The sequence below is a fragment of the Lissotriton vulgaris genome, chromosome 4_1 (genome assembly GCF_964263255.1).
Source record: "Lissotriton vulgaris chromosome 4_1, aLisVul1.2, whole genome shotgun sequence".
Lineage (NCBI taxonomy): Eukaryota > Metazoa > Chordata > Amphibia > Caudata > Salamandridae > Lissotriton > Lissotriton vulgaris.
In genome coordinates, this window is record NC_141691.1 from 1,067,030,076 (window position 1) to 1,067,056,778 (window position 26,703).

The following is a 26,703-nucleotide window of genomic DNA, read 5'->3' on the forward strand; positions in this document are numbered from 1 at the left end:
AAGATCAAGCAGGTTCACATAAGCCTTGCGCTTATTTTTCAAGTACATTGGATTCAGTAGCCCAGGCACTCCCTGCGTGCTTAAAGTCAGTAGCAGCAACAGCGTTAGCAATCAGACAGAGCGATTCAATTGTTCTAGGTCATCAGTTAACAGTACAAGTTCCACATTCTGTAGAGGTTCTTTTAAACAGAACCCAAACGCAACACTTGACTATAGCACGACTGACAGGTTACGAATTGACATTATTCCAGCCACACATAGAAATCAGACGTTGCAGTATCTTGAACCCAGCAACACTGTTACCTACAGTTATGACAGATCCAGTTCCGCATGATTGCATAGAGATCATTAATGCAGTAACAAAGCCCCGACGAGACTTAACAGATGTTCCATGGACAAATCCAGACCTGACACTTTATGTGGACGGTTCATGCATGAGAACAAGTACAGGAGAGTTAGTGGCCGCGTATGCCGTGACCACTGAAACTGAAGTTAAAGAAACACATCGTATTGATACACTGTCTGCTCAAGCGGCAGAGCTCATTGCTCTGACCCGAGCCTGTATCCTAGCCAAGAACAGAAATGTCAACATATACACTGATTCCCGTTATGCGTTCGGAGTCGTACACGACTTCGGCATGCTGTGGCAAGAACAAGGTTTTTTGACCTCTCATGGTGCCAAAATTCAACACGGTCCTCTCATTCAAGCACTGTTAGAAGCAATACATCTGCCTTCAGCCATATCCGTCATGAAGTGTAAAGCACATACTAAAGTTACAGATTCTGTTTCCCAGGGTAACGACCTGGCAGATCAGACAGCAAAACATACAGCACTGACTCACACTCAGACAACTGATACGACAAAGACAACAGATCCGACAAACTGTATGACAGTCAGGGATCCCACACTAGATGTTATCGACATTCAGACACATGCTACTCCAGAAGAAATAAAGAAATGGATCGAACAAGGAGGGATCCAGACAGATCAAGGTTGGATGACGAAGGGAAAATCTACATGGTTTCTCCCCGACTCTATGGTTCAAGTCATGATAAATACAGCACATAGTCCTGCACATCTAGGAGAGAAAGCGATGTTAGACAGTTTACAAAATCTCTGGAACAATAAACACTTACGAGCAGCCGCAAAACAGAAAGTGCGTACTTGCATGATCTGTTGTCAGTTCAATCCAGGTAAAAGCGTCCCTGTAGAGCAAGGTGGATTTCATCCTCCCAATCACCCTTTTGAAGTCCTCCAGATGGATTATATCCAGATGGACCGTTGTCGAGGATTTAAATATGTTCTCGTAGTTGTCTGTGCTCTGTCCCGCTGGACCGAAGCATACCCAGTCCCGGATTACACTGCTCCGACCACTGCCAAGCAGCTGGTTCGTGAATTCTTCCCACGATACGGCTTGCCTCGTGTCGTGTATTCAGATAACGGTCAGCCATTCTCATCTGCATTAATGAAAGAAGTTTCTTTATTACTGGGATACCAGTGGAAATTCCATTGTGTCCGACATCCTGAAGCAGCAGGCCTGGTAGAAAGGCATAACCAGACACTAAAGATACGCCTTGCAAAAATATGTCAGGAGAAAGGGGTCGACTGGATAGTCGCCCTGCCAGTGGCACTATTCTACATGAGGATGGTCGCCCATTCGAGATCAGGGCTATCCCCGTACGAGGTGGTCTTTGGCAGACCACCGAATATGTGGGGGACGCCCATTCCGAAAAAGATTACTGATGTTGATTGTAACATGTTGACAGATTACCTTGCCTCCTTGATGTCTGCACTCCAATCATGTCGTTCACAGGTTGCCGCAGCCTTCCCTGACAACACTGATGTAAAGCCACACGACGTCCGTCCTGGCGATATTGTGCTCGTCCGCAACTTCGACAGAAAAAGTCCGCTGGAGCCCCGCTGGAAGTCCCCGAAGACCGTTCTTCTCACCACCAGGACGGCCGTGAAAATAGAAGGAAGAAAGGGGTGGGTTCACACGAGTCATATAAAAAAATTCTCTGGACTGAAACCTGACCGAGACTCGTCCACCCCCACCAAAGACTGTGTCGAACAAAAAGACTTTACAGAATCTGAACGAGAAAAAACTCCTCAAGAAAGTTATCGCATGAAATTACGATCTAGCAAGTCAGACAGTTTAATTGTTTAAGTCCTCCCCTAGGTGAATCGGTTAAATAGTTTCTGACATGTATCCCCTAGATCGAGATAGAGAGAGAGAGAGAGAAGCAAAGAAACGTACATACTGTAAATCACTTCGTAGTCACTGTATAGTGACACTATTAATCATGTTTATTCTGAGTATTTTAATTATTGTTGTCAGTATCGTCTTGCCTATCTATTACCCTATTTTCAAGCGTGAACAATCTGCCTATAATGTCTCTGCTGAACACACTTTTAGTGAGTTACCTCCACACGAGCTTTCCTACAGACTTGCGCTGCGCAACAATACATTCATTAGTATGTTACATCATTCTCATCAAACTAACAATGCTACAAATTGCTGGATATGTGGCCGACTCCCTCCCTATCAGAATTACAAGGGAGCTCTGCCCCTCTTTCCGTACCCGTTCACTCACAATGGCTCCTGCGGAGCATGGTTTAAAATAATTAACTCCTTAGATCCTGATATTGCTGTTTTCGATGGGGGCTGGGTTTGGGGAAATCTGAACTTAGTCCTACTAGACGTCTGTTACCCAGATAAGGAGGGACTCCCCACCAGAATAGGAACTGATCTAGAAAATGAAGTGTATGGATTAGGTAATTATACAATTAGCCTCATGATTCTCACTGTTGAATCCGAAGCCACACCAGTTCTACCCATTATGTCTGTATTACCAGTCACTGGTGAATTATGTATCAAGAAGAAAGGTTCAGTACACTTAGGTCATAGTAAATGCACTACTGTGGTCGAATTCAGTGATCATGGAAAATCGTCCTTTAAAGCTATCAGTCATTCTTACTTTGTTTGTGGTCATACCGCATACATACGTCTACCTCCAGATTGGGATGGTACCTGTTACATTGCATTCCTTCTGCCACCTGTTTTTCTAGCTCCTCCTGATTACCATAGAAATACCAATCTAGTAAAGAATAGACCCAGAAGAGATATCCCACTTGTCGACTACACAGAAACGGCATGGGAACAGTACACCGACTTTAATAAAGGATTCTTTTTCTTTTTAGGCCCTGTCCAGAATAGTAAATTAATACGCAGATTAACTAGAACACTTGAAGCAGTAGTGAATGAAACTGCCTCCGCCTTAGGTAACTTAACAGAAGAGCAGTCCGCTATGCGGGTTGTTGTCCTTCAGAATCGTCTTGTTATTGACGTCATCTTGGCAGATAGAGGTGGAGCCTGTAAGGTCATCGGGTCAAGTTGCTGTGTTTTTATACCACAAAACGCACCATCTGTATATCAAGCTATCACCCGTCTTCATAAAATTGCAAATCAGATACATCAGAATCCAGGCACCTGGACTTGGTCCGGTTGGTTCTGGACAACGTTAACAGCTTGGGGATGGAAGATCCTATCCTTCCTAGGCATTGGCCTAGTCCTAGTATTCAGTTGCTGCCTGTGCCTGCAGTGTGGGCCAGCGATTTGTGGACTGTGTGCCACCTCTTGTATTGAACACTCCAGTTTTCTCTCAAAACGTAAACGAAAGAAAGAAGAACAAATGATGTTACAAGAACAAACTGATCGATTCATGAGGATCGATATATCATGAAGGGTCCGTAGGGAACAAGGAGGGAATGAGGAAAATTACATTTTTGGTCATGTTATGTTCCCTAGCGCGTACCCCACCGACTCCATGTACCAGCTTAAAGTGCATGTAACTTCCCTTCTGTGCCAGCTATGAAGACGCAAATACATTTGCGTCCAACGTTAACTTGTCCTCTTTCAGATCCACCATGAATGGATTATATAGTCCGTTCCTAAGTATGCTATGCCACCGTCTTTTTGTAGTACACTTTACATGTTTTCCTGCTCTAGCAGAGTAGGCCCTGAATTTCTGCCATCGAACCTCTTTTTTGGCTCCTGACTCTGACAGCCTCTGCCCAGGCTACCTCTGTACCCGTGAACTCTGACTTACTTTCAGCGCGGCCCCTCGCGCTCAGCTCAGCCTGCTTTCTGCCAAGACTGACTATAACCTTCGAGTTATCTGTTCCGCTCCTTGAGAATGCATTCCTGCCTACTAGCTCCAGTAAACATCCTCTCCAGCTGCAGAGCCAAAGGGCCGACCTGTCTCAATGCAAGTAATTCATAGCCTCTGTTACCATGCTTCCATGGAAGGCCCCGTGCCCCCACGCTTCACATGCAGACACTTAGGCGCTTATACACGCATCCACAGTTAGCATAGAATAGCTTCTGCCCTAGAGACCTTTCCGCCCAGATAGTATGGTTCCTAAACACCAGATATCAGATATGATAGAAGTACAAGTTGATCTGACATGCCAGACTTCTGTCTCTTTCCGTCAGTGTAAATGTCAAGTCCCCTGCACCCCTTCAATCACACGTCATGCAGCTGCGCGCGCATCCAAGCTTCCGATTTCTGCTGACATTGCAACCATTCTGTTAGCACCACCCCTTGGTGCCACCCACTTGCGTCACCTATCAGTGACGTTTCTAGCACACACCTCTAGTTCACGCCTCTTGATCACGTACTAGTACCACGTGTATACTGTTATCTTGTCTTCTCTCAGCTGTTACGCCTCTTACATTATTACTTATGATGTGAATTAAGTATATAAGCTATGTAATGTCAATAAAGTTTGCTCTATCCCTTCTGACACCCCTGTGGTGGTCAGAACATGATATCCTGGTCAAGACCATTCCTTAATGAGGAATAAAACCCTTAGAAACTCTAACACCACGGACTCTGTCTTTTTTCATTCCGATTGAGTTATTATTGATTAAGTACTTACCTGCATAGAAATTAAGAGAGTAAATTAATTATTTACGTCATTTTGGCGCCCGAATAGGGACCCCTCCCCCACCTCACGCGCCGGTTGGTGCGTTGCAAGCTCTGTCCCCTGCCATCAGTTAGAAGGAACCTACGCGTACTGGCAGGATTTCCTGCATCTCCCTCTAACCCACGGAGGTGACGAAGACTGCGATCAGTGCCCAGACGAGGCGGTGAGGAGTGCGGAGGATCCCGACCAGAGCCTAGCCGAAAGAAGCAAGGTCCGAGGTGTCAAGAGGCCCACCGAGGTTTTCCGAAGTTTTCCGAGGTTTTCCGAAGTTTTCCGAAGTTTTCCGAAGTACCGAGTCGAGTCCAGTCGAGTTTTCCGAGGCCTTCTGTTTCCGTGCTTCCCGGTGAGTACCATTGCTGGGTCGTATCTAGACGGGTTTGGGTACGCAAGTCCGGTCTGCACTGTTTTTAGGCAGTGTATCTGTACTGTTTAGCAGTATATCTAGTATTCCGAATTTCTGCACTGTTACACCAGTGTATCTCTACTGTTGAGCAGTACATCCAGTATAGGGGGGTAGTCATCTATGTCTTCAATGTTCTTATGTGATTAATGTCGTGGTATGAATGTGACTGTTTAAATGTGTATTATTGTGTTTCTCGTATAAACTAGCTGTCAAGAGTATTAAGGAATAAGGATTGAGCATTCAGTAATAAGTAAGCAAAATGCCGTTTTTCAGCAAGTTAAAACAGATAGGAACTAGGAAAGGGATACTGGAGGAAGAAATTCCTATTCCCCCTAGGGACACTCCAGGTAACTTCATGTATCACAAACATGGCATAGATGCCATATTATATCTAGATTTATGGGCCGATTACACCAAGCACCTAGACGAAAGACACAGATGGCCTGTTACCGGAACATGGGATGCCGAGTGCATCATGAAGGTAGAAGAAGCATTATGGAAAAAGAAAGCTAGACAATCCCAGAAAGACGCCATAGAATTCTGGCGTAAGGAATCACATAAGCGTGCTGAGAAAGCACTCCGTAGAGAAGACAGACTTAAAGAATCAGAAAAGGCCCAAGAAAACGAATTAGTTATTGAAGGGATCCGAGTAAAAACAGAACAAATAGACCGTGCCCGAAACAATCTTGTAAACGGAATGTATCTCGCGGCCGAGGGCACATCTGAAGGCCTATCAGAATTACCGAAAAATTTACCGCCACCATTAGTTCCAACTAAAGTAATGCATAAAACTACTAAAGACATATTCTTAAATTCTTATCTAGAGGATGTAGCACCAGCTTACACCAATCTGCCTGTTCGTGCCCTGCCTACTGACAGGGATGGGGGTGGCACTACGCCCCCAGATCATGTTCCGCCAGTACCGCGACAGACCTCCCCTGTTCCGCCAGCTCCGCCACTTCCCGCACTCAAGATTGACCTACCGAAACAAGTCCTACCTGATCCTACTAAACGACAAATTCAAGTTCAGATCCAGACTCCGCGGAGAGATAATGCCCAAGCATCCGCCTCAGGAGGTGCGACTGCGGGTCCTCAGACCCCGCCATTAACACACAGATTCAATTTAAGGGACACGCAGAATCCTTTCATGTTCCAGTCTCCCCGTCTTGACGCATTAAAGGAAAACATGTCAGTTTGCAGATATGATCCAGTACCCGGAAAAAACGATCTAATGATATTGGCATCACTACGATTAAGATCTGCTACTGATATCTTGCTATGCTATGTAGGAATGAAGGAGCGTCTCGATAGAATATACGAGTTTATTCAGACAGGGAAAGACCCTGACAGTATCAAGGATGCCATGGATAAACAGAAAGTTGACATTCAAGCACAGATATTACGATTTTTCATAAATTGTCTAATAAGAGAACGAGACAGGCCCGAGACAGATCAAAGTGAATTAGATGGACTAACAAAGTGGGGTCAAAATATAGCCGAAGGAAAACATGACAAGGGGGCTTGCATAGCCAGTATGTACCAGAAAATTAGAAGGGCAGTGATAACGGCACATCAGAAAGGGAATGATAAAGCTTCCTCCGAGGAGGAAGAAGAACTTACAGAACAAGGAAGGACTACAGATACTATAGCGTATGTAGGTAAGGGAAACTACCTTAGGAAAGGCATCCGTCCGGAAAACAAGAGAGTTTTTCTCTCTGCTTTAACAAACCCGAATTCTTCTGAACATCAGTTCCAGGAAACTGATAAAAGGCTTCGAGACCGAATGGGGTACCATGTACTCAATTCTATGGATGAACAGGAACTAGCTCGGTCAGCCGTGTTATGGGCCGAAAACCCAGACATATATCATGATGATACGTTAGCACAGACATTCTTGAACCTTTCCCCAGAAGAACAGAAAATAGCAGGTGTATACATGATTCAGCACCTCCTCATCAAGTACAGAAACCACCATTCCGACCCAGGTCCCTTACACGAAATATTAGAAGCCCTACTCATGGATAGATGGAGAGGTTTCAGCACCAAGTTAATACAAATAATTCTAGAACAACGACATAAATATAGCACCTTCATAAGCCCTGAATATGTTCCCCCCCCCGCCTCCAGAAAGAAAAACGTACCACATGCAATGCCTGAGTGGCATTGAAAGTCAGAACCCCTTACGAGAAGTACACCCAGTTATGGGTGCGGATCAAGTTTTGAAGCGTGTGTATGTTCACACACCACTGACTAAGTTAGAACTGTTAGAAATGAAGAAATTAGTCCCGTGTCACGATAAAGACCCTGCAGGTTTTCACAGAGAGCTCAAAGACATGTTACTGATGGGAGATTACACGTATGATGATATTATGAAAATGTTAAAAGTACTGTTGCCCACGGGCATTTACGAGAAATTAAAGGAAAAAGATTGGGAGGTAGGGGAGGCAAAGATAGCCTGGGCAGAAATAGAAGACGAAGAAAGCAAACGAATCCCAGGGGTAGGCCTTGGGGACAGGACTAAAGCATTACCCGGATTAATAGTACAGGTTTTGCCAAGATTATTGACAACTAGAAAGGAAGATTGGGACGCAATCTCGTCCTGTAAACAGAAACAAGATGAAGATACTAGTGACTTCTATTCCAGATTCGAGAAATGTTTCATTATAAATAGTGGCTTACAACCTAGTAGCGAGTCATATCCACACCTTTTTGTATCAAAATTAGTAGAGAATTCCCTACCATTAGTTAAAAATAGAGTGTACAAAGTTGAAAGTACTTGGCAGGCAAATACGCCATCCCAGATGTTACAAATGTTACAATATCATCAGAACAGAATTAGGGAAGAACAAGATCAGGAACAGAAACGTATGAAAGACACGAAAATGAAAATGTTAGTAGCTCAGACGGTCCCAGCCGACGGTCAAAGAAAAGGTGGGGCCCAGACCAATCACTCTACAGCTCCCGTTAAAGGGACATGTAATTACTGCAAGCAGCCAGGTCACTATGTACATGAATGCCCAGTCCTGAAACACAACATCTCGACAGGTAAAACTAAAGAAAGACCGCATCCGCCTAGACACGATCAGGTTCAGCAACAGACCTCACAAAATGTACAGCCAATGCAGAACACACAGCCTATGCATGCTCCATCCCACACAGCGCAGACAGTAGCAGTACCGCAGCCACAGCCCATTGCCGCGACTCAGCAAGTCTCGCAACAGATGTACCAGTATGCCCAATCTGCATATCCAGATTACCCCCGATATACATGAAACAGCCTAGAGAGGGAAGGTGGTTTGCCTCTTATTGAAATTCCTGTAGATCAAGAAGGTCCTTATGTACACAGTCACGTATTGGGAAAAGACAGAAAGTTTTTAATTGACACAGGGGCAAGTCGCACTACAATCAGTCATAATGAAGTCCCAGGGGCACCCCTCTCAGGCTCACAGAATGTTTCCCTTGGTTTTTCAGGACAGCCTATTGTAAATGAAGTATCGGAACCAGTACCATTAACTGTGGGTCCATTATCCCGAGTTACAGATTTGTTACTTACGAAATCATGTCCAGAAAATCTGTTAGGAATTAAAACACTGAAGGCTCTAGGAGCTATAATATGCTGTTCCCCAGAGGGAGTTAGACTCTTTCTACGGGATTTCAAGGGTCATTATGTTTTAAGAGAATTTGATGTCAGATTGAAAAATGTACCAGATCACTTATGGGCAAAAGGCCCAGCTGATGTAGGTTGTATGCATATCACTCCATATCGTGTTACACTCAAGACAGGAGTTGTCCTACCCAGAATCAGACAATACAAGTTACCACCCGATGCTGTAGTGGCTTTACTGAAAATAATTGAAGAGCTAATTGCCCAGGGGGTGGTCGTAGAGACCGACTCCAATATCTGTAATTCACCTATCATTCCAATTCTTAAACGTACAGACCGCAATGCACCGCCAGTATATCGGCTGGTGATTGATCTTCGAGAGCTGAACAAATGCATTGTACCGCAGTACCCTGTGGTCCCCGATATCTCCTCCCTATTGACTGCTATTGATTCAGAAGCAACGTTCTTTACTGTAATTGACCTCAAGAACGCTTTCTTCAGTGTGCCTATTGATCCGGAGAGCCAATATCTCTTCGGATTCAGTTTAAATGGACGAAGTTTCAAATTTTCCCGCGCACCTCAAGGATTTACAGAAAGCCCCAGCATCTATAGCCAAGCACTGAAAAGACAACTAGATTGTATTCAAATGCCAGTTAATACCGCTTTACTGCAATACGTCGATGATCTACTGATCACCGCACAAAGTGAGCCCGAATGTGAACAAGCATCATTAACAGTTTTACATTTCCTGGCCGACAAGGGACACAAGGTGTCTCCTTCGAAGCTACAATTCTGTGTTCAGCAAGTTGTGTACTTGGGTCACTTGCTGTCCAAAGTGGGGAGACAGCTCACTCCCGATCGCATTCAGTTAATTGTAAATATGCCACGACCCCAGACACAAAAGGAAGTGCGGGCCTTCATAGGCCTCACCTCGTACTGCAGACAATGGATTCCTCAATATGCATTTCTAGCTAAACCACTCATCCAGTTAACGACGCAGGAGGCAGCAACTTCGATTGCCCTCCCTTGGACTCAGGAACATACACAAGCCTTTGAGGAATTAAAGAAAGCATTATGCCAAGCACCAGTTTTAGCGACACCATGTTACAGCAAACCGTTTACACTTTTTGTTACAGAACGTGACGGTACAGCATTGTCTGTCCTCACTCAAGATCAAGCAGGTTCACATAAGCCTTGCGCTTATTTTTCAAGTACATTGGATTCAGTAGCCCAGGCACTCCCTGCGTGCTTAAAGTCAGTAGCAGCAACAGCGTTAGCAATCAGACAGAGCGATTCAATTGTTCTAGGTCATCAGTTAACAGTACAAGTTCCACATTCTGTAGAGGTTCTTTTAAACAGAACCCAAACGCAACACTTGACTATAGCACGACTGACAGGTTACGAATTGACATTATTCCAGCCACACATAGAAATCAGACGTTGCAGTATCTTGAACCCAGCAACACTGTTACCTACAGTTATGACAGATCCAGTTCCGCATGATTGCATAGAGATCATTAATGCAGTAACAAAGCCCCGACGAGACTTAACAGATGTTCCATGGACAAATCCAGACCTGACACTTTATGTGGACGGTTCATGCATGAGAACAAGTACAGGAGAGTTAGTGGCCGCGTATGCCGTGACCACTGAAACTGAAGTTAAAGAAACACATCGTATTGATACACTGTCTGCTCAAGCGGCAGAGCTCATTGCTCTGACCCGAGCCTGTATCCTAGCCAAGAACAGAAATGTCAACATATACACTGATTCCCGTTATGCGTTCGGAGTCGTACACGACTTCGGCATGCTGTGGCAAGAACAAGGTTTTTTGACCTCTCATGGTGCCAAAATTCAACACGGTCCTCTCATTCAAGCACTGTTAGAAGCAATACATCTGCCTTCAGCCATATCCGTCATGAAGTGTAAAGCACATACTAAAGTTACAGATTCTGTTTCCCAGGGTAACGACCTGGCAGATCAGACAGCAAAACATACAGCACTGACTCACACTCAGACAACTGATACGACAAAGACAACAGATCCGACAAACTGTATGACAGTCAGGGATCCCACACTAGATGTTATCGACATTCAGACACATGCTACTCCAGAAGAAATAAAGAAATGGATCGAACAAGGAGGGATCCAGACAGATCAAGGTTGGATGACGAAGGGAAAATCTACATGGTTTCTCCCCGACTCTATGGTTCAAGTCATGATAAATACAGCACATAGTCCTGCACATCTAGGAGAGAAAGCGATGTTAGACAGTTTACAAAATCTCTGGAACAATAAACACTTACGAGCAGCCGCAAAACAGAAAGTGCGTACTTGCATGATCTGTTGTCAGTTCAATCCAGGTAAAAGCGTCCCTGTAGAGCAAGGTGGATTTCATCCTCCCAATCACCCTTTTGAAGTCCTCCAGATGGATTATATCCAGATGGACCGTTGTCGAGGATTTAAATATGTTCTCGTAGTTGTCTGTGCTCTGTCCCGCTGGACCGAAGCATACCCAGTCCCGGATTACACTGCTCCGACCACTGCCAAGCAGCTGGTTCGTGAATTCTTCCCACGATACGGCTTGCCTCGTGTCGTGTATTCAGATAACGGTCAGCCATTCTCATCTGCATTAATGAAAGAAGTTTCTTTATTACTGGGATACCAGTGGAAATTCCATTGTGTCCGACATCCTGAAGCAGCAGGCCTGGTAGAAAGGCATAACCAGACACTAAAGATACGCCTTGCAAAAATATGTCAGGAGAAAGGGGTCGACTGGATAGTCGCCCTGCCAGTGGCACTATTCTACATGAGGATGGTCGCCCATTCGAGATCAGGGCTATCCCCGTACGAGGTGGTCTTTGGCAGACCACCGAATATGTGGGGGACGCCCATTCCGAAAAAGATTACTGATGTTGATTGTAACATGTTGACAGATTACCTTGCCTCCTTGATGTCTGCACTCCAATCATGTCGTTCACAGGTTGCCGCAGCCTTCCCTGACAACACTGATGTAAAGCCACACGACGTCCGTCCTGGCGATATTGTGCTCGTCCGCAACTTCGACAGAAAAAGTCCGCTGGAGCCCCGCTGGAAGTCCCCGAAGACCGTTCTTCTCACCACCAGGACGGCCGTGAAAATAGAAGGAAGAAAGGGGTGGGTTCACACGAGTCATATAAAAAAATTCTCTGGACTGAAACCTGACCGAGACTCGTCCACCCCCACCAAAGACTGTGTCGAACAAAAAGACTTTACAGAATCTGAACGAGAAAAAACTCCTCAAGAAAGTTATCGCATGAAATTACGATCTAGCAAGTCAGACAGTTTAATTGTTTAAGTCCTCCCCTAGGTGAATCGGTTAAATAGTTTCTGACATGTATCCCCTAGATCGAGATAGAGAGAGAGAGAGAGAAGCAAAGAAACGTACATACTGTAAATCACTTCGTAGTCACTGTATAGTGACACTATTAATCATGTTTATTCTGAGTATTTTAATTATTGTTGTCAGTATCGTCTTGCCTATCTATTACCCTATTTTCAAGCGTGAACAATCTGCCTATAATGTCTCTGCTGAACACACTTTTAGTGAGTTACCTCCACACGAGCTTTCCTACAGACTTGCGCTGCGCAACAATACATTCATTAGTATGTTACATCATTCTCATCAAACTAACAATGCTACAAATTGCTGGATATGTGGCCGACTCCCTCCCTATCAGAATTACAAGGGAGCTCTGCCCCTCTTTCCGTACCCGTTCACTCACAATGGCTCCTGCGGAGCATGGTTTAAAATAATTAACTCCTTAGATCCTGATATTGCTGTTTTCGATGGGGGCTGGGTTTGGGGAAATCTGAACTTAGTCCTACTAGACGTCTGTTACCCAGATAAGGAGGGACTCCCCACCAGAATAGGAACTGATCTAGAAAATGAAGTGTATGGATTAGGTAATTATACAATTAGCCTCATGATTCTCACTGTTGAATCCGAAGCCACACCAGTTCTACCCATTATGTCTGTATTACCAGTCACTGGTGAATTATGTATCAAGAAGAAAGGTTCAGTACACTTAGGTCATAGTAAATGCACTACTGTGGTCGAATTCAGTGATCATGGAAAATCGTCCTTTAAAGCTATCAGTCATTCTTACTTTGTTTGTGGTCATACCGCATACATACGTCTACCTCCAGATTGGGATGGTACCTGTTACATTGCATTCCTTCTGCCACCTGTTCTTCTAGCTCCTCCTGATTACCATAGAAATACCAATCTAGTAAAGAATAGACCCAGAAGAGATATCCCACTTGTCGACTACACAGAAACGGCATGGGAACAGTACACCGACTTTAATAAAGGATTCTTTTTCTTTTTAGGCCCTGTCCAGAATAGTAAATTAATACGCAGATTAACTAGAACACTTGAAGCAGTAGTGAATGAAACTGCCTCCGCCTTAGGTAACTTAACAGAAGAGCAGTCCGCTATGCGGGTTGTTGTCCTTCAGAATCGTCTTGTTATTGACGTCATCTTGGCAGATAGAGGTGGAGCCTGTAAGGTCATCGGGTCAAGTTGCTGTGTTTTTATACCACAAAACGCACCATCTGTATATCAAGCTATCACCCGTCTTCATAAAATTGCAAATCAGATACATCAGAATCCAGGCACCTGGACTTGGTCCGGTTGGTTCTGGACAACGTTAACAGCTTGGGGATGGAAGATCCTATCCTTCCTAGGCATTGGCCTAGTCCTAGTATTCAGTTGCTGCCTGTGCCTGCAGTGTGGGCCAGCGATTTGTGGACTGTGTGCCACCTCTTGTATTGAACACTCCAGTTTTCTCTCAAAACGTAAACGAAAGAAAGAAGAACAAATGATGTTACAAGAACAAACTGATCGATTCATGAGGATCGATATATCATGAAGGGTCCGTAGGGAACAAGGAGGGAATGAGGAAAATTACATTTTTGGTCATGTTATGTTCCCTAGCGCGTACCCCACCGACTCCATGTACCAGCTTAAAGTGCATGTAACTTCCCTTCTGTGCCAGCTATGAAGACGCAAATACATTTGCGTCCAACGTTAACTTGTCCTCTTTCAGATCCACCATGAATGGATTATATAGTCCGTTCCTAAGTATGCTATGCCACCGTCTTTTTGTAGTACACTTTACATGTTTTCCTGCTCTAGCAGAGTAGGCCCTGAATTTCTGCCATCGAACCTCTTTTTTGGCTCCTGACTCTGACAGCCTCTGCCCAGGCTACCTCTGTACCCGTGAACTCTGACTTACTTTCAGCGCGGCCCCTCGCGCTCAGCTCAGCCTGCTTTCTGCCAAGACTGACTATAACCTTTGAGTTATCTGTTCCGCTCCTCGAGAATGCATTCCTGCCTACTAGCTCCAGTAAACATCCTCTCCAGCTGCAGAGCCAAAGGGCCGACCTGTCTCAATGCAAGTAATTCATAGCCTCTGTTACCATGCTTCCATGGAAGGCCCCGTGCCCCCACGCTTCACATGCAGACACTTAGGCGCTTATACACGCATCCACAGTTAGCATAGAATAGCTTCTGCCCTAGAGACCTTTCCGCCCAGATAGTATGGTTCCTAAACATCAGATATCAGATATGATAGAAGTACAAGTTGATCTGACATGCCAGACTTCTGTCTCTTTCCGTCAGTGTAAATGTCAAGTCCCCTGCACCCCTTCAATCACACGTCATGCAGCTGCGCGCGCATCCAAGCTTCCGATTTCTGCTGACATTGCAACCATTCTGTTAGCACCACCCCTTGGTGCCACCCACTTGCGTCACCTATCAGTGACGTTTCTAGCACACACCTCTAGTTCACGCCTCTTGATCACGTACTAGTACCACGTGTATACTGTTATCTTGTCTTCTCTCAGCTGTTACGCCTCTTACATTATTACTTATGATGTGAATTAAGTATATAAGCTATGTAATGTCAATAAAGTTTGCTCTATCCCTTCTGACACCCCTGTGGTGGTCAGAACATGATATCCTGGTCAAGACCATTCCTTAATGAGGAATAAAACCCTTAGAAACTCTAACACCACGGACTCTGTCTTTTTTCATTCCGATTGAGTTATTATTGATTAAGTACTTACCTGCATAGAAATTAAGAGAGTAAATTAATTATTTACGTCAGCCCACAGGGGCCAGATGAGTTTGTATCAGGTCTTCCACGAAAAGATCGGTGGCCGAGTCCTCTACCCCTTCTGGTACGCCGATGATTCGGACGTTCTGTCGCCTGGCACGTCATTCAAAATCATCCAGCCGTCTCGCGGAAATATCGTTGGCTGATCTCAAGTCTCGGACCTCTGTTTGTAGGTCCGATACATCAGTTGTGAGGCTCGCGGTTTTAATGTCCAACGATTTGACCCTACCGTTGGTCTTGCCCAGATCGGCTCTAATCAAGTTGACCTCGATCGCCAGGGTGTCGACTTTATGCGTCAGGACCTCATGTTGTTTATGCATCTCCGTTTTGATGCCCGCAATGGCGCCCATAACGTCCCGGAGTGTCGGGTCCGACGTGTCTGGCGACTTGTCCCGATTTGAGTCCTTAGGCCGGGCAGCTGCACCCGGCGAGCTCTTCTGCTGGGCATAGCGATCCATATTGTTTGATTGGGAATAAGTAGTTTTCCTACTCCCACGGACCTTCGCCTTGTCCGACTCGCCTCTGCCCGCCATGATGGTTTTGGGGACCAGCACAATGGATCGCACACCGGGGCCACACCGGCTCTTCAATGCGACTATCGGGCGCCGCGAACACCAGTTGCAGATCAGCACCGTCCCACTCCGCAACTCCGCGTGCTTCGTTGGGCCAGCGGAGTAGTCACTCTCACACCACACCGCTTCCGTGCGACAATGTAGCCGTCCTCAGCCACCGCACGGGCAGTAGCACGTCCCTGGCACGAATCTTCTACACGGTGTAACTCCACCTAGGAGTGTCGGATTTTGAATCGGACAACGAGTCCCGCCTCAACAACCGTTCACCCACAATATTCCACTACCGTGGATCAGGATTCTCATCAGGATTTATGTGGAGGATCAGAGGGTCTCCGGAGCTCCGAGCTTACGCGGCCATCTTGCTTGCCCGCGAAGCTCCTCCTCCCAAAGCACAATTTTAACACACAAGAAGTGGTGTGGAGACTAGAAATACATGTATAACAGCACAAGACAGAAAAACACAATCGTTTTGAAAAACTGCCCTTACTCACACACCGAAGTGTGTGACATGCTTCATCATTAGGTCTGCTTACAAAACGCCCTGGTGTAGCCACATTCAGGGCGGAGCATGAGGGAAGGGGTAGAACAAAAAAAATCACAAGACACAACACAAAACCAAATACAGTGATGGAAAGGTGAAAACCACCCTGTGGCTGGGAATAGTGATACGACAAAGTGCAGTTTATGGACAGTGCTTTAAAACTGGTTTGAGGATACCAAGCAAGACTTTATTTATAGGTTCCTCCCCCAGGATTAAAAAAGAATAAGGTAGGTAGTGTTTAAGTGAGACTATTAGGTTCTCAAAACACCCCCCCAGCTTCTGCTAGTGTCAACATGTTTCAACCAACTCACTGTGCCTTAAAGGTCAACCGGTCTTCTTCAGGACGTCTATCGTTCCCAGTCCTGTTACAGGCCCAACCGTAGTTCGGACAAAAAGTCACCCAAGTAAACTCGTCTCTTGTGATCATAGTTTGATCATCACGTGTAGAGGATGTTCCCATCAACACAGAATCCAAATACTGAAAGAAGAGCACAATAATAAATGCCCTCACATCTACACGCCAAAGTAAGGAATTCCCTTTCAAGTAATAGAATCTATTGTGTCTACCATAGACCCCTTCTATAATTATTAATAGCCTCAGCTTATGTGCTGTAAAGCCCTACTGATGATCGCAATTATCACATCAGGTATTAATCAATTAAGAAGTACCTTCACATATACAATTGCTAAAAACAGATTACCACACCTTATTGCATGTACAGCCTTTCTCAAAGTCATCATCATTATGAGATGGCGTTCCTGGAGCATGTAAATATATGGTCACTGTAAGCTGGTACATGCCATATACTCACGAGTTTACCCATAGTAAAAACTCGAAATGGCATCCGGCAGGGGAGGTTTCCCGAGAACACAACCTTGGTTTGACAGTACTAGGCTAGCAGATTGAGATTTGATGTCATCGAGGCAGCCATGGAGCACGTCCATTTATTTGGACATTTTTTGCAATACCACTTGTGTTTTTAAATGAGAGGCCTTGAAAGCGAGTGAGTCGTTTTTATATTGTTCCCTGTGGAGTTGAAGCAGATTTAAAATCAATGCAAGATGCAAGAGAGGGGGATCTGTAGTGGTGGGCTCTGGCTGCCCTAGGTACCCAACTTTGCTGTCTGGGGGTATTCGGTGGATGATCACCAAGCGAGAGGGTAATGTTCTTGGCAGCAGTCAACTGGGGCACATCTCGTAGAGTTTCAATGGTAGTAGCTAGCTCTACTCCCTCAGGATCCCATATTAGCTCATCCTCGCCAGTATCCCTGAACACTGCTGTGATGTTAAGGTGGCTCTTCGATTTAACTACTGGATTTATTGAGGTCACAGGGGTCCCGCTTCCACCTACACCTGCAATCTAAGCCTTGAGTATCTCTGTGCTTTCGTCTGGTCAAATTCGCCATTTGAACCTGAGTCTAATGTAGTCAGACTACCAGTTTCGGAAAGGTATGAGAATAAGATAAAGCTTCCAGTGCCTCTTGATTCACGTGAGACTCATTAATGCCGTGAGCCATACTGCCCCTTATGCGTAACACACTTTTGGCAATTACTGTTGCTCACTACATTGATGGTACCTGTAACCTACATTTAAATATACAGCAGCATTTCTTCCATCCACCCTATAGTCATTTCAACAATAAACAAATTCACGTAAAATAACCCAGACATATTGTCTTTGCTTGCTTTTGTGGCTTGTTTCCTAAATAAATAAATGTGAGAAACTAATAACACATTTTCAGAATAAGTATTAATAGCAGGTGCAAAAGGAGCCATATTTAGATAGAGCAACCTGTTTTTGTAGCTTGTTAGGTACCATATTGACTTATCCTCTGGTGTCACAGATATTTTCTATAGATTCTAGTAGTTGGAATGCCTCTTGTGTGCACAGATGAAATATAACTAGCACATATGACAGATAAGTAGAACTTGTATTTGGAAAAAAGCGAAATGTGAATAAATAAACTACTATGATATCTGAAGTGTTTGTGTTTTTTTTCCCTACATACACAAACGTTGGAATATTTTGTAAATGTTTCTGAGACATTTAATGCATCTCTATACGTTGAAAAGTGTATACAACGTTAAGAGTTTTATTGCGATTGCTTTAGAGCAAATGTTAATTGGAAAGTTTAGTTCTGATTGTTCTGAAATTAAATGATATAATTTGTACATTTATAAATCCTGATTATTTTTCAGCTCTGCTTCAAAGGTTTAATGTGTTCATAAACTAATAATCATCTGTAGCAATTTACAGCTCTACTAATTCCTTGGCAAGTTACTGAACTATGTTGCTTGCAATGCAATAGAATTAAACACACTTTTACAACAGACCATCTATCATCATGTCAAATATAATTTTAGAATGATAGGTTTACTGTTTATGCACCGGTTGGAAAGTCTTTATAATTAAGTAATAGAAGGAAGGCCGTGAGTTGCCCCTGATGGAGGCTGTAGCATTCTTACAGTTGCTGTGTGGCCCAAAGGCTTGTATTGCAGCATCTCCTTGAAGGCATGTGGTACTGGAGCAGTACTGGAAAATATTGGGAAACATACAATAAAGGGGGATTATTACGCTGTAACGGTTTTATTTGGGCTGTATATGTTGGGGCGTTTTTGCCCTAAGATGTTATGAACAAAGTTAAAGTTATTAATAATTCTATTTCAAGGTGTTAAATTAGATCGCGTTTGTGCGCCATACAATTGTCGGGGCTGTTTAATAGTACAGCAAGGAACATATGCTCATTCGTTTACTCACAGACCTTAAGAGAAAAACCTTGAATGGAGCCACATACTACCGAACCGAATCTTTTGCATCCCTGAATCAGAAATATTATTGTATCTTGTGTCGGTACCTTTCGTTATTTCCTTGTGCCATTTCTTGTCATGGTTTCATGTGTCTGTAAGGTGGAAACTGAAAACGCTACCAGGGACAGAGCCAATGATATCATACTCGACTACCTAAATAATGTACTGATCTACATGGTAATACATATTTCCACATAAGTACCTTCCTACCATCAATAATGTATACCTGCGCCTACTATTGTCTTATGGTGAGGGGACACCCATTGACCTCGTTTACCTGTTCCTGACGCGGGAAGTAGCCCAGGCACACAAGTAGGTGTTTTTATTGGCAAAAGTGTGGTAATGTTGACTGGTAGGAATTTTGTGGATTCTGGACGTTTCATGTCGCCAAAACATAAGGAAAATGTGCAATTTCAGGCAAAGTTTGAGGTTTGCAGGGTATTTTGGGTAAGAAACCCTCATGGGATCCACACCACTCTGGAACCCCTGATTGTCTAGTGTTCAAAAATGTGTGTGGCTGGTAGGTTTGAATGGGTGGCGTGACAGGAAATACTGCAGCTATCCTAATTCCTTATCTCTCAATGTACCGCTTGAAGGCCTATTGTGTCGTGGGCTCATAGTCCACCCACACAAGCAGAGTACCATTCTTATCAGGGACAAGTAAGAACTCAGGATGGCAGGAAATATGTGGCTTTCCGCAGATTCCAGAACTTTCCCTCACAGAAATGTGACAAAAATGCATGTTTCTTACCTAAGTTTGATGTTTGCAAGGGCTACAGGGTAAAATTACCTAATGAGAGTCGTACAAGTCATGCACTTCTATTTACCCCTGGCAGTCTAGTTTTCAAAAAGTTGCAAGTTAGTGGGTTCCCAAGGTGCTGGCTGAGCTGGAGCCCAAAGTCCACAGTTACCCACTTTGCAAAAAAAAAGGATCAGTTTTGATTGAAAAACTGGGATGTATTCATGTTGTGTTTTGGGCCATTTCCTGCTGTGGGCACTAGGCCTACCAGCACTAGTGCGGTACCATTTTTTTCAGGATACTTAAAAATATACTGGGTGGACGGAAGTTTGTGGATCCCCGCACATTCTATATCTTACCATCACTGAAATGTGAGGAAAATGTGCTTTTAGTCAAAGTTTGAAATTTTCAAGGGATTCTGGGTAGAAAAATCTGGTGAGAGCCATGCAGGTCACCCCCAACTAGATTTTGCCAGGTGGGTGTCTAATTAAAAAAAAATTGAAGGTTTGCCAGGTTTACCTGGGTGTTGGCTGAGCTAGAGCCCAAAATCCTCAGCTACCTGCTTTGCAAAAAAGGGTCAGTTTTCTGTGGAAAAATGTGATGTGTCCATGTTGCGGTTTGGGCCCTTTGCTCCCACAGGGATATGGCTGCCCCACAGAAGTGAGGTACCATTTGATCAGGAGACTTGGAGGAATGCTAGGTTGTAGGAGGGTTGTGGGTCCCCACAGATTCATGAACTTTCCATCACAGAAATGTGAGAAAAATGTGTTTTTTTAGTAGAAGTTTGAGGTTTGCAAGGTATTCTGAATATAAAATGCACGTGAAAGCCACACAAGTTCCCCCACTTGGATTCCCCTAGGAGTCTAGTTTTCAAAAATACCCAGGTTTGCTAGGTTTCCATAGGTGCCAGCTGCACTAGAACCCAAACCACACAGCTACCCACATTGAAAAAAGGGGTCCGTTTTGAGTGGAAAATTGTGATGCTTCCATGTTGCGTTTTGCCTCATTTCCTGTAGGCCTATTCTCACAAGTGAGCAACATTTTTTATCAGAAGACATGTGAGAACATAGAACAGTAGAACGTTTGTTATTACCTATTGGATTTTTCTGCATTTGTGCCTCCCAAATGTAAGCCAGTGTGTAAGAAAGAAGTTTTGAAAAATACCCTCCAAATCATACGCTAGCACGGATACTGATAAATTCAGAGATGCACAAATAACCCCTGCTCCTAAACTCCGTATGTTGTGCCCTTTCAGAAACACATAGGTTTCCTTGATACCCATTTTCATCTTACATATTGCGCCATATGAATTGGCCTATACTTGGTACACAATGAAAAAACATTGTACGGTGCAGCTTAGTTCTTGGCTCTGGGTAACGTGGGTTCTTGGAGAAACTGCAAACTGTATATATACCAGAAGGATCTAGCAGACATAATGGTATATTGCTTTTGTAAATTGATCATGGTGATAAAAAGTTTGCTGTCATGAATGGCCATTTTTTCCTACTGATTTTTAATATTTCTTTATTTCAACTGTTAGTTTCTGTATACATATGACTTCTTGCTCAATTCAGAATGTTGTCTATTTTTCAGAAATCTATACTTTCCTAGATCACCCATGGGTTTCAAACTGCTTTCCACCACAAACTGGGAGTAGGTTGAGAGCACAAAAAATGGAAAAATTGGCTACCTCTTTGGAAAATGCCAAAACTGTGGAAAGCAATTCGTTTTTTAGGTCTCGCGACCTATCGATGTGCGCAAGCGCATCTAGCGGAGCAAGAATTCATGTGGCGAAAACAGCTTCAAACCAAAGGGCTTTCAGCCCCGCGGTTTTCATGCTGTTCACGTGAACCACGTGATAACATGCACGCGCATTCAGGGCCAGCCAGCCCAGCACATCAAAGGGCTTCTCCTCCCCTAATTATTCATGGCCGGCCGCAGGCCGGCCGTACTTTCAGTTTCCCCGGAACGGCTTCTCCTCACCTAATTAGGGGAGGAGAAGCCCTTTGATGTGCTTCACACCAATGCACCTCAGTCATTCCTCTTCTTTGTATTTGCTACCAGACTCCGATCTGCTCATGGGCACAATATGGCTGAGATACCCGCCACCCCCTCTCAACACAATCCCCAAAGGAGGGAAACCGGAAACAGTTCTTGAAGTTTTTGGAAGTGGGAGGGAGTGACCCTCCCGGCCGTATTTATTAAAACAAAAAATTAAAACATTTAAACATTAATGTACAATTTCATACCACATTGCGATGTTTGGCTAACCTTAACAGATTCTCTAATACAGAGGTTCTCCTAGCCGAACTAACATCCTACAAAACATTTACTTGCAATATTGAAATTGTACATCCTAACGTTTAAGGGCCAACGGCAAGGTCGTAACCGGTGTCAAGATCCCTAACCAGACATACCCCCCCCACTTGGGAGGGGCGACAGCACTGAGGCGTACTCAAGTGCAACTACTACCAATTTCCCTTGACTTGACGGGGGCACTTATCAACTCGACGCCAGTTAAAGGTCGTTCGAAGACTCGTGTGAGGTATCTAGAAGGTATCGTAGACCTCCCCCCAACCCCACACAACTTACCGCATCTGCCGTCGCAGATGTCACTGGCCCCGGGAAATTCCCCAGGAGGGGGCTGTAACCCCTCCTACACAGGAAGGGGCCTTGACCGCCTTTCCTCTTCTTTCGGCGACCCATCCTTAGAAGGGACCGCCTCCCCGTTGAGGGGCCAAAGGCCACCTCCCCCGAGCGCTCCCATCCGTGTTGGGTGACGCCCACTCATAGGGATCTTCCAATTAGTGCTCACCGATCATGACCTTACCGCCCGACCAAAAATAAATACGACAAATGCTAACTAAACGAAACTACATTGGCCACTATGACCGAAAAAGCCTGTTTATAAATGGACCTTAAATCCGAAGTTCTTTAATCACAAACTTGTAAAATTAGACCAATCTTTATTACACATTCAACATCAACATAACACTAAAACAACCTGTAAACGAAATAGAATAATTGATCAATTTTATTAAACAACTGGCTGTCCTCAGGGGCTGGTGGGTGGGTCAAAATTGGCTCTTCGTTCCGTCTCGAGCTCACGTGCAGCGAGGAGGTGCAGCTTCAGAGCACAGGAACAAGAGGATGTCTTCTGGTCTTGCGTCCCTTTTTATCCATCTTCAGGGCGGGCGTAAACCCGCCCCTGCCTGCCCAGAGGGCGTGGCCGGGCGCGTCAGTGTCTAGGCCAGCCCACTCTAGGGCGGGAAAAAGCGCGCCCCGGCTACGCCGCTTCGGGCATACCAGCCGAGACGCGCCTCCCGCCCAAAATGGCTTCCCGGGGGGATCGAGGCACTCTGCCATACGTTCGGGGGGACCGAGTGGTCGCCCCTTTCCATATGGCTGAGATACCCGCCACCCCCTCTCAACACAATCCCCAAAGGAGGGAAACCGGAAACAGTTCTTGAAGTTTTTGGAAGTGGGAGGGAGTGACCCTCCCGGCCGTATTTATTAAAACAAAAAATTAAAACATTTAAACATTAATGTACAATTTCATACCACATTGCGATGTTTGGCTAACCTTAACAGATTCTCTAATACAGAGGTTCTCCTAGCCGAACTAACATCCTACAAAACATTTACTTGAAATATTGAAATTGTACATCCTAACGTTTAAGGGCCAACGGCAAGGTCGTAACCGGTGTCAAGATCCCTAACCAGACATACCCCCCCCACTTGGGAGGGGCGACAGCACTGAGGCGTACTCAAGTGCAACTACTACCAATTTCCCTTGACTTGACGGGGGCACTTATCAACTCGACGCCAGTTAAAGGTCGTTCGAAGACTCGTGTGAGGTATCTAGAAGGTATCGTAGACCTCCCCCCAACCCCACACAACTTACCGCATCTGCCGTCGCAGATGTCACTGGCCCCGGGAAATTCCCCAGGAGGGGGCTGTAACCCCTCCTACACAGGAAGGGGCCTTGACCGCCTTTCCTCTTCTTTCGGCGACCCATCCTTAGAAGGGACCGCCTCCCCGTTGAGGGGCCAAAGGCCACCTCCCCCGAGCGCTCCCATCCGTGTTGGGTGACGCCCACTCATAGGGATCTTCCAATTAGTGCTCACCGATCATGACCTTACCGCCCGACCAAAAATAAATACGACAAATGCTAACTAAACGAAACTACATTGGCCACTATGACCGAAAAAGCCTGTTTATAAATGGACCTTAAATCCGAAGTTCTTTAATCACAAACTTGTAAAATTAGACCAATCTTTATTACACATTCAACATCAACATAACACTAAAACAACCTGTAAACGAAATAGAATAATTGATCAATTTTATTAAACAACTGGCTGTCCTCAGGGGCTGGTGGGTGGGTCAAAATTGGCTCTTCGTTCCGTCTCGAGCTCACGTGCAGTGAGGAGGTGCAGCTTCAGAGCACAGGAACAAGAGGATGTCTTCTGGTCTTGCGTCCCTTTTTATCCATCTTCAGGGCGGGCGTAAACCCGCCCCTGCCTGCCCAGAGGGCGTGGCCGGCCGCGTCAGTGTCTAGGCCAGCCCACTCTAGGGCGGGAAAAAGTGCGCCCCGGCTACGCCGCTTCGGGCATACCAGCCGAGACGCGCCTCCCGCCCAAAATGGCTTCCCGGGGGGATCGAGGCACTCTGCCATACGTTCGGGGGGACCGAGTGGTCGCCCCTTTCCATATGGCTGAGATACCCGCCACCCCCTCTCAACACAATCCCCAAAGGAGGGAAACCGGAAACAGTTCTTGAAGTTTTTGGAAGTGGGAGGGAGTGACCCTCCCGGCCGTATTTATTAAAACAAAAAATTAAAACATTTAAACATTAATGTACAATTTCATACCACATTGCGATGTTTGGCTAACCTTAACAGATTCTCTAATACAGAGGTTCTCCTAGCCGAACTAACATCCTACAAAACATTTACTTGAAATATTGAAATTGTACATCCTAACGTTTAAGGGCCAACGGCAAGGTCGTAACCGGTGTCAAGATCCCTAACCAGACATACCCCCCCACTTGGGAGGGGCGACAGCACTGAGGCGTACTCAAGTGCAACTACTACCAATTTCCCTTGACTTGACGGGGGCACTTATCAACTCGACGCCAGTTAAAGGTCGTTCGAAGACTCGTGTGAGGTATCTAGAAGGTATCGTAGACCTCCCCCCAACCCCACACAACTTACCGCATCTGCCGTCGCAGATGTCACTGGCCCCGGGAAATTCCCCAGGAGGGGGCTGTAACCCCTCCTACACAGGAAGGGGCCTTGACCGCCTTTCCTCTTCTTTCGGCGACCCATCCTTAGAAGGGACCGCCTCCCCGTTGAGGGGCCAAAGGCCACCTCCCCCGAGCGCTCCCATCCGTGTTGGGTGACGCCCACTCATAGGGATCTTCCAATTAGTGCTCACCGATCATGACCTTACCGCCACAGGCCGGATAGTTGACCGGCTATCCGGACCCCCCACAAAACTCCTACCTAAAGGTCATGTTTCAACGATTTTAACCATGCTAAGAAGTCTCCTAAGAGTAACTCATTCCCCACCCAAGACAAATGCACACCATCCCCCAAATACATACTGTCATCATTAATACAGCTATGAGAAATAGAATGCAATGTCCTGGAACGGAACAACCTACTCACTTTATTGTTAAGCTTCCTAACAGAATGGTTCAAAGCAGGAATAGAGATAGCCCCCCGCCACACCTTTCGTGGAATCAAATGGGACCATGCAATCGTGCACCCCGGAACTCTCCTCGCCAACCAACTTACAGTGGAAAGCATTGCCTCCAGGAGTAGTCGTCTACCGATGGTGACCAAATCATTGCCCCCAACATGCACTATAACTATAGACGGCGGTGACCTTGTCCGCCCTAACAAACCCTCGAAAAATGTCTGAAACTGGTCAATACAGAGACCGCCCCTTCCGTAGAAGGACATCCTGTACCCGTATTCCCCAGCTACGTGAATCATGTCACCTGCTTTGAATACGTCTGCGGCACGCCTCACGTATGAGTGGCCCACGACCCACACCTCCTTTTTCACAGCCGGTGATGTCTGACCGCTGGCCCGGTGTAGGGTCGACTGCATAGTCCGCCCCGCCTCGTAGGCTTGCGTAACTGAAAACCAAACAAAAACAAGAAGCGTGAGTACATTATTACAGCTTCACAACATGTGCAACCGCACGTATCTTTTATAACAATTGGAGGACCAACGCCCCACTCGTTTCACTTGCTCAACATTAAGACCCCTGGCTGTAGCTTCCGTAGCAGCCCCTATCCGAAAGGAATGGGTCCCAAATTCGCCCGGGTTCAAGCCCGCAGCGGCAATTGACATCGCAAGCACCCGCTGAAACTGAAATTTCGTCAGTGGGGTGGCGTCAGCGTGTCTTAACAAAGTCCCCCCCCATGATGCCACCCTTCGTGCTAGCTAATCCTCTAAACACTTTACCGGACATATGGAGGACCCAGGAATCCTGCGTATGATGACGCAGTCACCCATCCCATCTTGGTCAGTCTTGGACTTTACAAAGGAGACAGTCATTGTTTCTCCCCTGATCTGAACGTGTTCTTGGCACAAACCCCCTGCCACATCCAGTTTGTTCCTTGCAACTAGTTCGCTTACCCGCATTGCTCCGTGAAATGCTAGCGTAAAAGCGGCTCGGAACAGCACCGCCTCAAACTGAGATGAACATGTGGCCGGGAGTGTGGCCAACAACTGGGACAATCTATCCAAACCTATCGGGCGCCTTTCATCTACTCTGCGACCCTCAAGGCGTTGCCACCCACGCAGCGCTTTCTGTACAACGAAAGACGCTGTTGGGTCCTGGATAGCGTGTGCTCTGGCAACAAAGGAAA